Here is a 14246-nt window from a genome sequence, read left to right as displayed (position 1 = left end):
CAGGTACTCTTTCATTTTGTCGAAAGCTTTTTGGTAATCATCATCCCATGTGATTGGAACATTTTTCTTAAGCTTCCTGAATATAGGTTCACATATCGCCGTGAGTTTTGATATGAACCTACTTATATATTGCAGCCTTCTGATGAAGCCTCGAATTTCTTTCTCAGTCTTGGGTGGTGGCATGGCCATGATTGCTTTGACTTTTGTGGGATCTATTTCGATCCCTCGAGAACTGATCACATATCCAAGTACTTTGCCTGACGTAACGCCGAATGCACACTTTGTTGGATTCAATCTCATGTTGTACTTGCGGAGTCTTTCAAAGAACTTGCGAAGTGCAATGATGTGGCCTGGGCGATCCTTTGACTTGACGATCATATCATCAACATAGACCTCCACTTCTTTGTGCATCATATCATGTAACAATGTTGTGGCTGCTCTTTGGTAGGTGGCACCCGCGTTTTTCAACCTGAATGGCATTACCGTATAGCAATATATACCCCATTGTGTGATGAATGTTGTTTTCTCCATGTCTTTCTCGGCCATTAATACTTGATTATATCCGGCGTAGCCGTCCATGAATGATAGGAGTGCATGATTTGCTGTGTTATCGACTAGAATGTCGATGTGAGGTAGAGGGAACCCATTTTTCAGGCTTGCCTTGTTGAGATCCTTGTAATTTACACACATCCTGACCCTTTCATCCTTCTTCGAATCTGGAACCACATTAGCTATCCATTCTGGATACTTAAATACTTTGATGAAACCTGCAGCCAATTGCTTTCTGATTTCTTCCTTGATTTTTAGAGCCACATCTGGTTTCATACGGCGCAACTTTTGTTTGACAGGCTTCATACCTGGAATGAGTGGTATTGTATGATGAGCTATATCCCTGTCAATTCCTGGCATATCTTGGTATGACCAAGCAAATACATCAACAAATTCACTAAGCAAGTTAATTAGCTCTTTGCGTTCGTCTTGACTTAGTGTTAATCCAATTTTTACTTCTTTGATAGTCGTATTATTGGAAATGTTAACTGTTTATGTATCTTCGATGATTGTTGTTTTATTTTCGTGTTCTTCCATTGCTTTTATTATTCCTTTGTCATTTTTGTCATTAGCAAAGCAATATTGATCAGGGTTAGGGGAATGACACGCATCGTAAGTTAAGGTACTCATTTCATTGAATTCATTGGTCATTACATCAAGGAGGGTAAGGTCAGCTGCGACCTCGCCTGAATTATTTGGGATAGAAAGAGGAGACTTAATAAGAGACTCAACATTAAGGGGAACTACATTAGATTCTATACAGAAAGGGGGTCGGCCTCAGATCCTAAAGACTCGTCTACAGACTCAGACTCGAACTCAGACCTAGACGATTCAGATTCATCAAACATAGGACCTTCGCCAGTGGTTACTTCTAACTTCTCTCCACTTGGCGTAGTGATCTTCACCGTCTTGCGCCATCCCTTTGGCACATCATCAGCCGGAACGATCAACCCAGAGGGGTCAAAATCTTTGCTTGATATGACGGCTTGAATGAGTTTAGAATCGTCATCGCAAACAGGCTAGGTTTCATTTTTTTCTAGTCCAAAAAGAAGATTAATGTTCATATCATCAAAGCTTGGACTGGCTGGTTGTTCAGTTGTGAAGAACTCATCGCCTTCGTCAACGAAGTCACAATCAAGGAACATCTCGAAACCTGGCTCGAGCTTCCCATTGTGGACGAAAGGCTCGGGGAATTCGTAGCATGGGAAGTTTTCCCCTTCTTTGATGTACTGGCCATTGGGAGTGAAGGGGTATTGTTCTATGGCCATTTCCGTCTTCATGGTTCGAGTATTATTACGAGCCTTCATTTTCAGGAGAGCTTGTTTCATATCTTCTTTTGTTGGCTTGAATCCTAAGCCAAAGGTATCCTTCTTAGGTGCACCAGGATGGCCCCAAAGTTCAGCCATTTTCTTTTTGAGTCCGAGGGTCATTCCAAGGAAATGCCCTTGCTTCTTCATAATGGAATTAACATTGGTGTTTGAATAAGGATCAAAGTCAAGGTGACACTTCTCCTCTTCTTCGATCATGAGAACATCATCCAACGAAAACCCCCAGAGATCTTCATCTTCCTCGTCATGTTCGACATGGACGATGGGCGTATCAATGACTTGAATGCGCATGGGGGAGGCATCAATGGTAATTGGGACCCCTCCAACTATAGCTTTCAGCTTTTGGTACAACGACAATGGGATCGCCCTTAGCTCATGAACCTAAGGATGACCTAACAGCAAATTGAAAGAAGCCTTAATATCCACCACCTGAAACTTGGTGCGACGTTCAATGGCTCCAGTAGTTATATTTAACATAATAGTACCCACGGCTTGACGGCGAGTATTATCATAAGCACGAATCCCTTGAGCAGAGGGAATCAATTCTTCATCTTTTATGCCCAACTTCTTTGTAGTGCGGAGTGGGCATACATTGATTGCAAAGCCATTATCAACCAGGCTCATAGAAACATTCATCTGCCAACACACCACAGTGAGGTGTAAGGCTTTGTTATGTTGGTCCCCTTCCAGGGGCAGATCCTTGTCGGAGAAGGGAATCAGATTACTAGTACTTGGCAATTTAGTGGTGAGAAAGTTGACCAGTCCTTGAGGAGTCATATCATTATCGACTCTGATTTTCACCAGAGCATTCATTACAGCCTTTCGATGCTCGTGAGAGGTGGCCAAAAGCTTCCATACGTTCATTTTCACCTTAGTCTTTTGTAATTGTTTGATCACATCGTTGCTCACAGGGTCGATGGGATCAACTGTTGGTTGCGATTGCGGTGGGGGTGGAGGTGGGCTAGGCTGTTGTAACCGTCCATTCCTGGTGAGAACCTTGACCTCAAGGTCTCCCCAAACATCTTCACTAGTGCCAAGAGACGAACAGGCTATATCTTTGAGATAGACGTCTTCATCATCACTATCCCAAATTCCGTTCACTTCGTCATAGTTTGAAACGAATACAATTTCCGGTAAAGGTTTATTCACAAGTTGAATAAGTATTGACGGATCAAAGGAGACTTCATCTCCCATGATAGCCAAAGCATCAGATAAGGGACCTATTTAAATATTGGGCTTCTTGCCCCCTGGAGGGACAGGAAGTTGATTAGCATCAATCAGGTCTTGGATCGCATCCTTCAACCTCCAACACTTCTCAGTAGTATGACCTTTGCCTTGATGAAACTTGCAATGAGCATTGGGGTCATAGCTAGCAGTTCTGTTCTCAAGTCGAGGTTCGGGAAAAGGTCCAATTGGCATAATCAATCCTTGACCATGCAAGCGATCAAAAGCACCATCGTAGGTCATCCCCAAAGGCGTGTAAACCGTCCTTTGCCTTTGGAATCTTTGAGAGCGAGAACTAAGATCTAGCACATCATTGACATTGACATTGTTGGTAGCATTATTGGGCTTGGAAGACGAAGAATAAGGAGTATCGTTCTTCTTGCTTTTCCAAGTATTGTTGTTATTACTGTTGCTACTAGCAGTCTTCATCAGTTCATCTTCAATATTGATCCCAATATCGTACACAGCTTCGAAGGTATTCAAGGGTAGAAACTTCAAGTGCTGCTTGTACTTATAAGTCAGATTTTCAATAAATAGGCGAACCATCTCTTTCTCCTTGGGAGGATCCACCAAGAGTGCAGCTGTTTCTCTCCACCTGCTTAGATAAGCAGTGAAGCCTTCATTCTCCTTCTGTTTGAGAATGGAGAGTTCACGTTCAGAAGTCTTGGTTTGGATGTTACATTTGTAACGGTTCATAAAGCTTTCAGTAACATCCTCCCAAGTCGCAACATGTTTGGATTCCAGAGAGTAGAACCACTGTTGATAAGCATGCTCCAGGGAAAGAGGGAATACGGTAGGGAAGAGTGTCACATATACTCCCTTAAGAGCCATGGTCGCAGAAAAAGCCTTCAAGTAGAAGAGCGGATTATCGGTAGGCTTGAACTTGGGAATGTCAGTAGTGGAAAACTTTTCAGGAAGTTTATCCCTTATGGACGAAGAAGTGACAGGTTGCTCTACATAGGTGAACTCTTCAGAGATCTTACTCATCTGTTCTTTGATCTTGTCCATTGCAGCGGCAGTGACATTGTTTTGATTGTCTTGTTCTACCGTGTTGACTCTGGTGTTGAGTGTTTGCATCATGTTAGACAACATCTCAATGGTTCTGTTGATGTTCTCAATATCCTCCTTAGTATCCATTGGTTGAAAGTAGATTGGAGACGGACTTTGTGGAGACGATTGTGGTGGTTTCCTTGTACGCTTTTTTGGTATAAGAGATTGTTGAGGTATTGACTCGAACCGTAACAATCTACCCCAGCTTCTTGACCAAGTGTTGTGACATCGAAACAAACACACTTTTAACCTTGACCCATCTGGAAAAGAAAAAAAAATTATTATTTTCTCGAAATTTTCTTTATTTTCTAAAAATGTATGGGAGGATACCATCCGACTTACTCCGAAAAAAAAAACGAAACGACACAAACCATCCTAAAGTGCGGTCATAAAATGGTGTACGACTAAAGGAAAAGTGCGTGAACTTGACACAACATGTGATTGATTAAGTGAGGCTATGGACACGTGTTATGACCGTACGGCTAGACATGACATCAAACTAAACATATAAATAACATAAGCACACACAAAGACCAAAAAAAGACTGACTGGACAAACCTCCTGGGCACCGTGTCACGGTGCTGACTCTCGTGACACGGTACAGTGAACCGTAAGTCGGGACATTGCACCATGTCACGGCATTATACATTGTGGCGCGGCAGGTCTGCCGTGACGCGGTGCACAATTCCAGGCCTAATTTCCAGGTTTTAATCAATTTTAAGTCCGTACTAATTACTATGTGGAAATAAAAACCCTCGGTCATAGGTGAAACAAAATGAGCAAACACATATGGGTGAGCACCAAATAAACCACGTAACATTTACTCAAGATGATGTAAAGAGAGTTCGCAACCTAAGGTCAAGATCTATGTTCAACTATTGGTCAAGCTTTGGATGTCAAAAGGGTAAAATGGTTAAGAGTTTGGACGCGTTAGGGCGGCTCCGCGAGTTCGTGATGAAATCGAACTCGACTCCATGGTTTGGGTGGATTTAATAACTCAGATGAACCCTTATTGCAATGAGCGTTTTTGGGTTGATAGAGCTTAAATTCCCCGAGGCTAAGACGTATGTAGAACACACACGTTTTTTCAGAAAAACCGAAGGAAGTTGACTGTGAGGAGAGAAAATAAGCCACTAGACTGATTTAAGGACTGCCGTGACATGGAAAAGTGCATCGTGTCATGGTGCTGCATACCGTGTGACGGTGTACGGCACCATGACACGGCAGTATCTGCCGTGGCGCGACAGTCAGAAAATCTGGCTAGTGCCCTGTTTTCCTTCGTTCACAATCAAGTTATTCAATTTTTCCTACGAGACAGACCTAAATGCGATGTTAAAATGTTTATGCTTATGCAAAAATGCCAACTTAATCAAAGGAATATTTTTCAAGAATCTTTCAAGTCTCATCCACTCATCTTAATTAAATACCGATCACTCAAATCGATAAATAACCAAGAATCCTCCCCAGTGGAGTCGTCAAATTGTAGGCGTCGTTCAAAGTGCGCCTACATTAAAGCATGTTGTGAATATGCTTGGCACTCATAGGAAGTGGGAATTGACATATACGATTAGGGTCAAGGAAAGTAGGGAGCCGCCAACAAGTTTTTAAGGAACTTGTAAACCGTTCACGGATCATAAAAGGCAACCACGATAAGGGACAACGATAGGCAACAACGATTGACCCGTGAAGGTTACACCCCATTCATAATCCATGAGATTATTAACTCCATATGGTTCGGAACCACGAAAGGAGGATGGGGGATGATGGTACGAAGTGAGTCATGGAGTCACGTTCGCCCGTATTGGCCTCTACTCGATTCTTATAGTGAAAAACATTCCTGCGATCTCAAAGGCATACAAACAAAGATTCAATTTTCTCCAAACTAATATTAAGCTAAATTGGTTTAATATTAATGCAACATATAATTCTAAAATATTAGTGATCACTTGATTAAACAATAAGATTAAAAAGGAACCTAAACCGATTGTCCAAATTATCTTATTAGGCGTGATTTTCAATTACATATTCCCTTTAAACATGAAATATGGTGATTAATAAATAAATAATAAGCATTAATATTGGAAGCAATGTACAATAAATCTAACAATATAAAATCGTTAGAAAAATAATAGAAATAAAAGGAACATAATTCTTACTTTGATTCTGTTTTCTTGCAACTATAAAATAATAAAGGAGTTAGTAACTTCAAGGAAAATTAATCAAACAATAATTAAATTAAATAGAGTTGATTTGGGGCCAAACCCTCAAACAGTTCTACCTTTGACGCCTTGGTTTAAGGACAGAACCTCGAGTAAAGTATGGACTCCTTGGAGTGCTCGAAGAGGGAATTTTGAAAGAAAAGGGGTAGGCTAGTGTTTAGGCCATAGAAGAGAGAAAAAGAGAATTAAATTCCTCCCCCGTACATCAGAAGTAAAGAGTATTTATAGAGAAAATGAGTAGAGGGAACACACGAAACCCTAAAAAGATAAAAACCAAATAACACCGCGACACGATAGAGGACACTGTGACACGGTGCCAGACACCGTCAGACGGGGCAAACTCCCGTGACACGGTGGAAAACAGAGTGACGCGGGAAATAATTAGGTTACGGGAGATAAAACGCGTGAAGGGTTTACGCGGAAAGGACACAGAGATGTCCCGTGTCACAGCACTGGCACCGTGTCACGGGAATGCACACCGTGGCGCGGCATTGAGCATCGTGACGCGGTGCTTTTTGTCGTGACGCTGGAAACTGTGCGTCCATTTTCCATTTAAATTCATTTTTGCCCTAATTTCGTTCAGCCTTTTTAAGTGCCAATTGATAATTTTGGGCCATTTCTAACTTATTATTTATTAATTGGGCTAAAATAATAAATTAAATAAAATAAAAGGTTTGGGCAAAAATAATAAAATAAAGGAAAATAAATAAAATAAAAAGGTTTGGGCTAAGATGATAAAATAAAGGAAAATAAATAAAATAAAATGGTTTGGGCCAAAATAATAAAATAAAGGAAAATAAATAAAATAAAAAGGTTTGGGCCAAAATAATAAAATAAAGGAAAATAAATAAAATAAAAAGGTTTGGGCCAAAATTATGCTTTGATAAAACATCAAGACTGATCCACTGATTTTCAATCAAATACGATTTTTTAAGCACTCTCGGGATTAAATATTGAACCCGACCAATAATGGCGGTGAAAGATTGTTCATCGTCAGGTTTGGTTTTGGGGAGACATTTTTAGGTGTCTACACGTCGCTACTCCCTTCTTCTTTCCCAGAGTCATTCCAGGAAAGTGTCCTTGTTTTCTGAGAATGCTATTGACTATCATGTTTGAATGGAGGTTGTAGTGAAGAAGGGTCTTCTCATCTTCCTCGATGAAAGAGACCTCTTCGGCATTGAAGCCTTATAAGTCTTCATCAGTCTCGTCATGCTCCACATTCTTTAGGGGTTTATCAATTGCCTTGATCCTCATAGGAGAAGCCTCGATCGTGACAGGAAGTCCTCCAACTATTGCCTTGACATGTTGATGAAGGGATGAAGGGACAACCTTAAGGTCGTGAAGCCAAGGGCGTCCCAATAATAGGTTAAAGGAGGCTTTGATATCTACCACTTGAAAAGTGGTAGCATGCTCAATAATCCCTGTTGTAACATCCATAGTAATAGTCCCAAGAGCTTGACGACGGGTGTTGTCATACGGTCTTATGCCTTGTGTGGATGGAGACAAGACTTCATCCCTTATTCCTACCATCCTCGTAGTTTGAAGTGGGCAAACATTGATTGCCAACCCATTATCTACAAGAGTCATTGGAACATTCATCCTTTTGCAGATTACTATGAGGTTTAAGGCCTTGTTATGTTTATCACCCTTTGGAGGTCAGTGTTTGTCAGAAAAGGTGATTAGATTGATAGGGCTAGGAAGATCACTCGTGAGGAAGTTAGCTAACCCCTTAAGAGTGGTTTTTGAGTCTATTCCTACTTTAGCTAAAGCATCCATAACTGCGAGACTATGCTCGTGAGATGTAGCTAAGACTTACCATACATTCATCTCGACCTTAGTCTTTTTTAATTGTTTAACAAAATCTTTGTCTTCTATGATTGGTATGGAAACTTGTTGAGTGGTAGGAATGTCTTGCGTTGTGATGAGAGGTTGCATTCTCCCTGATCTGTTGAGGACATTGATAGGGGAATCCTCATCATCCCAAATATCATCGATCGGATAAATCGAGGAGAGTGGAGTTTCTTCTACATCCTTAAGGTAGACATCCTCATCATCACTTTCCCACACTCCATTGATGCTAACATCCTTTTCTAGTCGAATTTGAACCAACTTTCTATTGTCAATCAATCCTTAGACTAAGTCCTTGAATTTGAAATAGCGTTCTACGGTATGTCCTCTAATTGATGGTATGGACAATAAAATCTATCTATCCTTTTTAGCGATTTAAATGGTCTTGGTTCGAGAGGTTTGATCTTCCCATTCTCGAAGAGCATTTGAAACATGTTCGCATAAGAAGTCCCAATGCGTGTGTATGCCTTATCATTCTTTCGAGGTGGTTCGACTACATTGAAAGAAAATGGTTTTCTTTTAATAGTCCTTGTGGGCATTACTTCTTCAGTAACACGCTTGTTTTTAACCAACTTTGCATGGTCGAGGGCCTCACGACATAGGTCTATTGCTTCCCTCATTGTGTTAATGAGAAGCCATACCTCCTCTTTAGTGGCCGGTTGTTCTCCTGTGGAGAAATTGCTCATAGCATCGAAAAAGGTTTCCTCCTCTTTTTCGATAGCATGAGTTTCTTTAATCGGTTTAATGAGGAGTGATGGATCAGCGTGACCTTCCTCGTCAGAAATTGCCAAGGAGTTTGAAAGTGGAGCACTATTGATACTTGTCTTCTTGCTTGCAGAAGGCAATGGGAGTTTATTGATGGGTGTCATAAATGGCACCCATTTAATGAGTATTTAGGTTGTTTTCACCTTCTTTTCATAGCTTTCCTTCTTAATAAATGCTTAGTTTTATGTTTTTGCTCTTTGTTTTACCTTTTCTCTCTTATTTTGTGGTTTTGTGCATTTAATTTCTATGGTTTTTCTAGTCTTTTCTCCTTTATTTGCTCTCTTTTCGTGGTTTTAGGTATCTTACAAGGTTTGGGTCTTGATATGAATGGATTACTAAGGTGGAAGATGCTTTTGGAGTCAGGTCATGGCAATAGGAAAGCTCAAGATGGAAGGAAGTGGATTCTCCAAGTTCTAGCTCTTGCGCTCTCAAGCCACGCTCTCATGAAGGAGTGGTGTTGAACCCACCGTCAAGCTCCTTTGGATTTTCCATCCTTGGTGAACTCGCTCGAAGTCCCTTAATGAATGCACAAAGCCTCAAGAAGAACCGAAGGAACCCAGAGGAGCGCGGGTGCGCAATCCACGGGTGCAGGCGCGCAACCCCCTTGCCCGAGCAAGCAGCCTTGTTACACGGGCGTGCCACCAGCCCACGCGGGCGCGCCGCTCCGGGTCCCTATTTTTGCTTGGTTTCGTTTTGCGCCTCCTATATATATCTCCTTGTAACCCGATTTTTGAAAAAAGAAGGGGAATTAGAGGAAATTAGAGATAATCTTTTATCATAATATTAGCTTAGTTGAGAACTTCTCTCTCTAGTTTTAGGTTAGTTTAGGAGTAGATTTAGAGAGAGAAAGTGAGGAATTTCAATGGTGATTGAGAGATTGAAGATTCAATAGTGACAATCTTTGTTATCAATGAGCATTTCTAACTCTATCTCATCTTATTGCTTTGTTTAATATTCATGTTTGCTTGGATTGATTTTGATGTTTGATGCTTGATTAGTTTAGTTGTTCTTGATATTTTGTTGATTCTTGATTTCCTTAGTTGTTTGTTGATTAGATGATGATGTTAGAGTAGTTGTTTGGCTAGGGATTGGGTGAAACTTAGATGATTGATTGATTGTGCTTAATTTGGGAATTATGTTGATTAATTGTTAAGATTAAAGTGATTAATGGAAATTGTGCATGTGTGTAATTCAATTAGGCCTTGAGAATTATGCTAGATTGCATTGTGAGTCTACATTGATACGGACCATTGATTTGTAGCTCACAATTGTCGATTGAGTTTGGTTAGTGACGTTCCTAGTTAGAGTCTCCCGTAGTTGGCGCTAGTTAGACCTCTAGGAGATAGCTTGTTGAGCTCTTTTGATTGCTCTTACCATTAGTCTTCGCAACCTTTGATTTTCATGTTGTTCCCGAGTTGCTACAATTGTCAAGATTACTTGTTGATCCCCATTCCCTAGTGTTTTATTTCCTTAGTTGTTTATTTTGTTAGTTGTTAGTGTTACCTCTTACCTTTGACTTCGACCTAACTTAGGCGCATAATTGAGAGTGCTTGAACATTGCCGCTCCTTTGGGTTCGACCCTTGACTTACCTCTATACTCGTATTTAGGTTTGTTAAGTGTTTATAAATTTGTTTGGCTCTAGGGAAGATTAGTCAATGACCTACATTTTTCCTACATCATTTATTGCTATCAATTAGATCTTGAATAGCTTCTTTGAACCTTCAACAGTTCTCAGTAAGATGGCCCCTGCCTTGATGGTACTTGCAATTTGCGTTGGGGTTCCAACTAGCCGTCCTCTTTTCGACTGGTGGATCTCTAAATGGTCCAATAAGAGTTATGAGACCTTTAGCATGAAGACGATCGAATGCGGTGTCATATCTCATGCTAGTAGGTGTGATGTTTCTCCTAAATGGCTTCTTTTGTCCTTGATTGTTCATGGCCAGGACCTCGTTTAACTTAACGGTGCAAACATTGTTTGAGTGTGTGGTTTTGGAAGAAGAAGAATTATCATTCTTCTTTTCTTTCCAGCCACTGTTAAAGTTGCTAGCAGCTTTTTGTTTCGCAAGGTCGTCTTCAATATCAATTCCTATGTCATAGACGGCCTTGAAAGTACTCAGATTGCTTTAATACTTTAGATGTTTTGAGTACTTTTCTCGGAGGTTCTTGATTAACAGCCTCACAGATTCCTTTTCAGTAGGAACCTCAACCATTTTAGAGGAGGTTTCCCTCCACTTATTGAAAAAGGAAGTGAATCCTTCGTTCTCTTTTTGTTTCAACATCTCAAGTTCCCTATGGTCAGTTTTAACTTGAATGTTGCATTTGTATATATCAATGAAAGCATTTGTTAAAGAATCCCAAGAGGAGATTTTCGCCTTATCAAGGGAGAAAAACTATTGTTCACATACGGTTTCTAAAGATAATGAGAACAACGAATGGAAAGCTTTCTTATCAATTCTCTTAATGTTCATTATTGTTTCAAAAGTTCTTAAATGAAAGTAAGGGTTATCAGTTGGCTTGAACTTAGGGATGTCGTTGGCATTGAACTTCTGCGGAAGAAGTTGCTTGTCCACAGTAACCCCTTGTGAGCTAATCCCTTGGAACTTGTAGTCATTGGAGATTTTTCTCAAGCTCTCTTCCATTCGCTCAAGTTGTTGTTGTTTCGCAGGGTCATTGACTTGAAGAGCTAGAGTTTTGAACATCTCGGTCAAACTAGCCATGTTCTGTCTTAGTTCATTAACTTCTTCCCGGGTTGCCATTTTCTTCTAAGCCTTTCTTCTTTGTTGAAACGGTTTATCAAAAAGTAAGACTTGGACGAAAGTGTTGTCTTTGATTAGTCTCCTTTCCTTTCTTGACCAAGCGCTGTAAATATTAAACCATTTTTGACTTAATGACTTAAATCAAATTGACTTTGACTTTATTGGGTTTAAAAAGCAAAAGCAAAAATAAGGTGCATATTTTTGGGAATCAAGTATGGGTTCAAACAACATGGTTATGTTGGGAGGATTAATATCCGACTTACCCCCTTTAAAAAATGACAGAACACACGTGCACACAAGACTCTCTAGACATGGTCATGGTGAACATATATACGAAGTGTCTGCTTAAAAAGTGAGTGAAAGTGGCATGCTTTGACACTTGTGTAAAACCATGGGACTATGTTCCTAGACACAATTAAGGACTAGATAAAGATTTAGTTATTAATAAACTGATTAATTAGACTCGGCGTGAGGACTCAGGCAGAAAACTGAACCATCGCAGAAGCAACAAAGTTGTCGCAATGCGCTAGAGCCATCGCGGCGCGATAATGTTATCGCATCACGATGGATACTTGGGTGTTGCGCCACAGGTCAAACCTTCTCGTCATTATTGAAACGTCAGTCTGGGCCTATTTCCGGTGTTCTACCTTAAAGGAGAAGCCTATAATCGTACTAAGTCAGGTTTAGTCAGTTTATTAGGATTTAATTAACCATATTGATCAATTAATTAATTAAGCAAATTCCTATATAGTCATTAATTGGTTTATTTAGACTTATACACAAGTCAAACAAACGGTTAGTGTAAACACATATAGATTATGCACAAGCAAGAATGCACAAATAGTCAAGTAAGCACAATATGATGCAATGAGTTTGCAACCTAACCATGGCTCTAGTTCTCTAAAGTTCAAGGATAAAGGTTAGTCAAAGAGGGTCCATGTTTATGAGTCCAGATGCATCGCGCGAAAGGCTTACCTTTGGAAGGGTTGGCGCGTATGGTTGGGACCCCACAAGTTAAAATTGTTTCCATGGTTTGCTGAATTCACAAACTTAGATGTACCCTTCGTTGCAATGAGTGTTCCATTGGGTAGATGGAGCGTGAATTCCCAGAGGGTTATGGCCATATGTAGAACACATATGGGTTTAGAAAAGAGGGAAAAACTCAATCAGGATGTAAAATCGAGCAAACAGTACTAGAACCGATCAAAGCAAGAAAGTAGAGTTCTGGCTCAGTATTTGAAGAACTTGGCACGAGACAACAGGGACCATCGCGAGACGATAGCCCTTTCGCGCCGCGATATTGCTATCGCACCGTGACAGAGCCATCACATTGCGATGGGCACTATTTTCTCAGCGCCAGTTCCTACATGCCTCAGCAGCTCCTTGTATTCTTTGAATCTTCCAGTTTTCGCAACGTTTTTTCGATTCTAGTTGTGAAAGATATTTCCCAAATTTCCTACATGTAAAAAGCCTATGTTTTTGACGCATTACGGATGGTCTGTCCAATGCGGACCTTTTTATGCTTATACCAACAATGTCAATAAAAATTACGCACATGAATAGTTAGAACTTTTCGACTCTCATCCACTCATTCTAAACTATTGCCAAAATAAATTTTAGGAATTAAAGTAGAAATCCTCCCCGGTGGAGTCGCCAAAAACTGTAGGGAATATTTCAAGCATCCCACACTTGAGCCCCACTGTGATCATACACTTAAGTATGGTGGCGTCAAAAGGGAAGGAAGCTAGAGCAAAAGAGTCGCCAACAAGTTTTAGGAACTTGTAAACCGTTCATAGGGTGAAGGTTACAACCCTTCACGATCCATGAAATCTCTAACTCCATAGTGGTTCGGAACCATGACTGGATATTCGGGGATGAAGGTACAAATCCAACCTAAAGAGATTGAACCTGCACTAATAATAGGGCTCTACTTTATTCTTCTCATATTCATGTGCGCTTTCTGACTAACATACAATCATCAAGTTAATCCTAAACCTGTTTAATCTATGTTGGTTGAACATTAATGCACAAGCAAATCTATTATTGGCGATCACTTGAATTAAAATCACATTAGCCTAAATAAAATTAATAATTATCTTATGAAGCAAAATTTCAAGTACAAATTCCCTTTAAACCTTTAAGAGAGGGCGTGATCAAGCAATAACAATAATATAAAGCAACATAATAATATTGATACAACAAATCATTAACATAATAATAATCTCATCAAAGCATAATAATATTAGCAAGATCCTAGGCATGATACTAACATGATTAATAACAAACCCTAGCATGTCACTTAACAATAAAAATCAAAGCTTTAACCCTAAAATGATACTAACATGATAGAAGAAATAGGAAGCAACCTAAACATGATACAAGGAATTAATATAATCTAAGCATGATTTCTAAAAATATATAGCAAAACTACTTACTTTGTTGCCTCGTATCTCTTTCTATCAAAACAACACACATGTGTAGACACCCAAATGTGTATCCCCAAAAC

The sequence above is a fragment of the Chenopodium album genome, chromosome 13 (genome assembly GCF_948465745.1).
Source record: "Chenopodium album chromosome 13, dcCheAlbu1.1, whole genome shotgun sequence".
NCBI classification, from domain to species: domain Eukaryota; kingdom Viridiplantae; phylum Streptophyta; class Magnoliopsida; order Caryophyllales; family Amaranthaceae; genus Chenopodium; species Chenopodium album.
Note: the sequence above shows the minus strand (reverse complement) of the source record.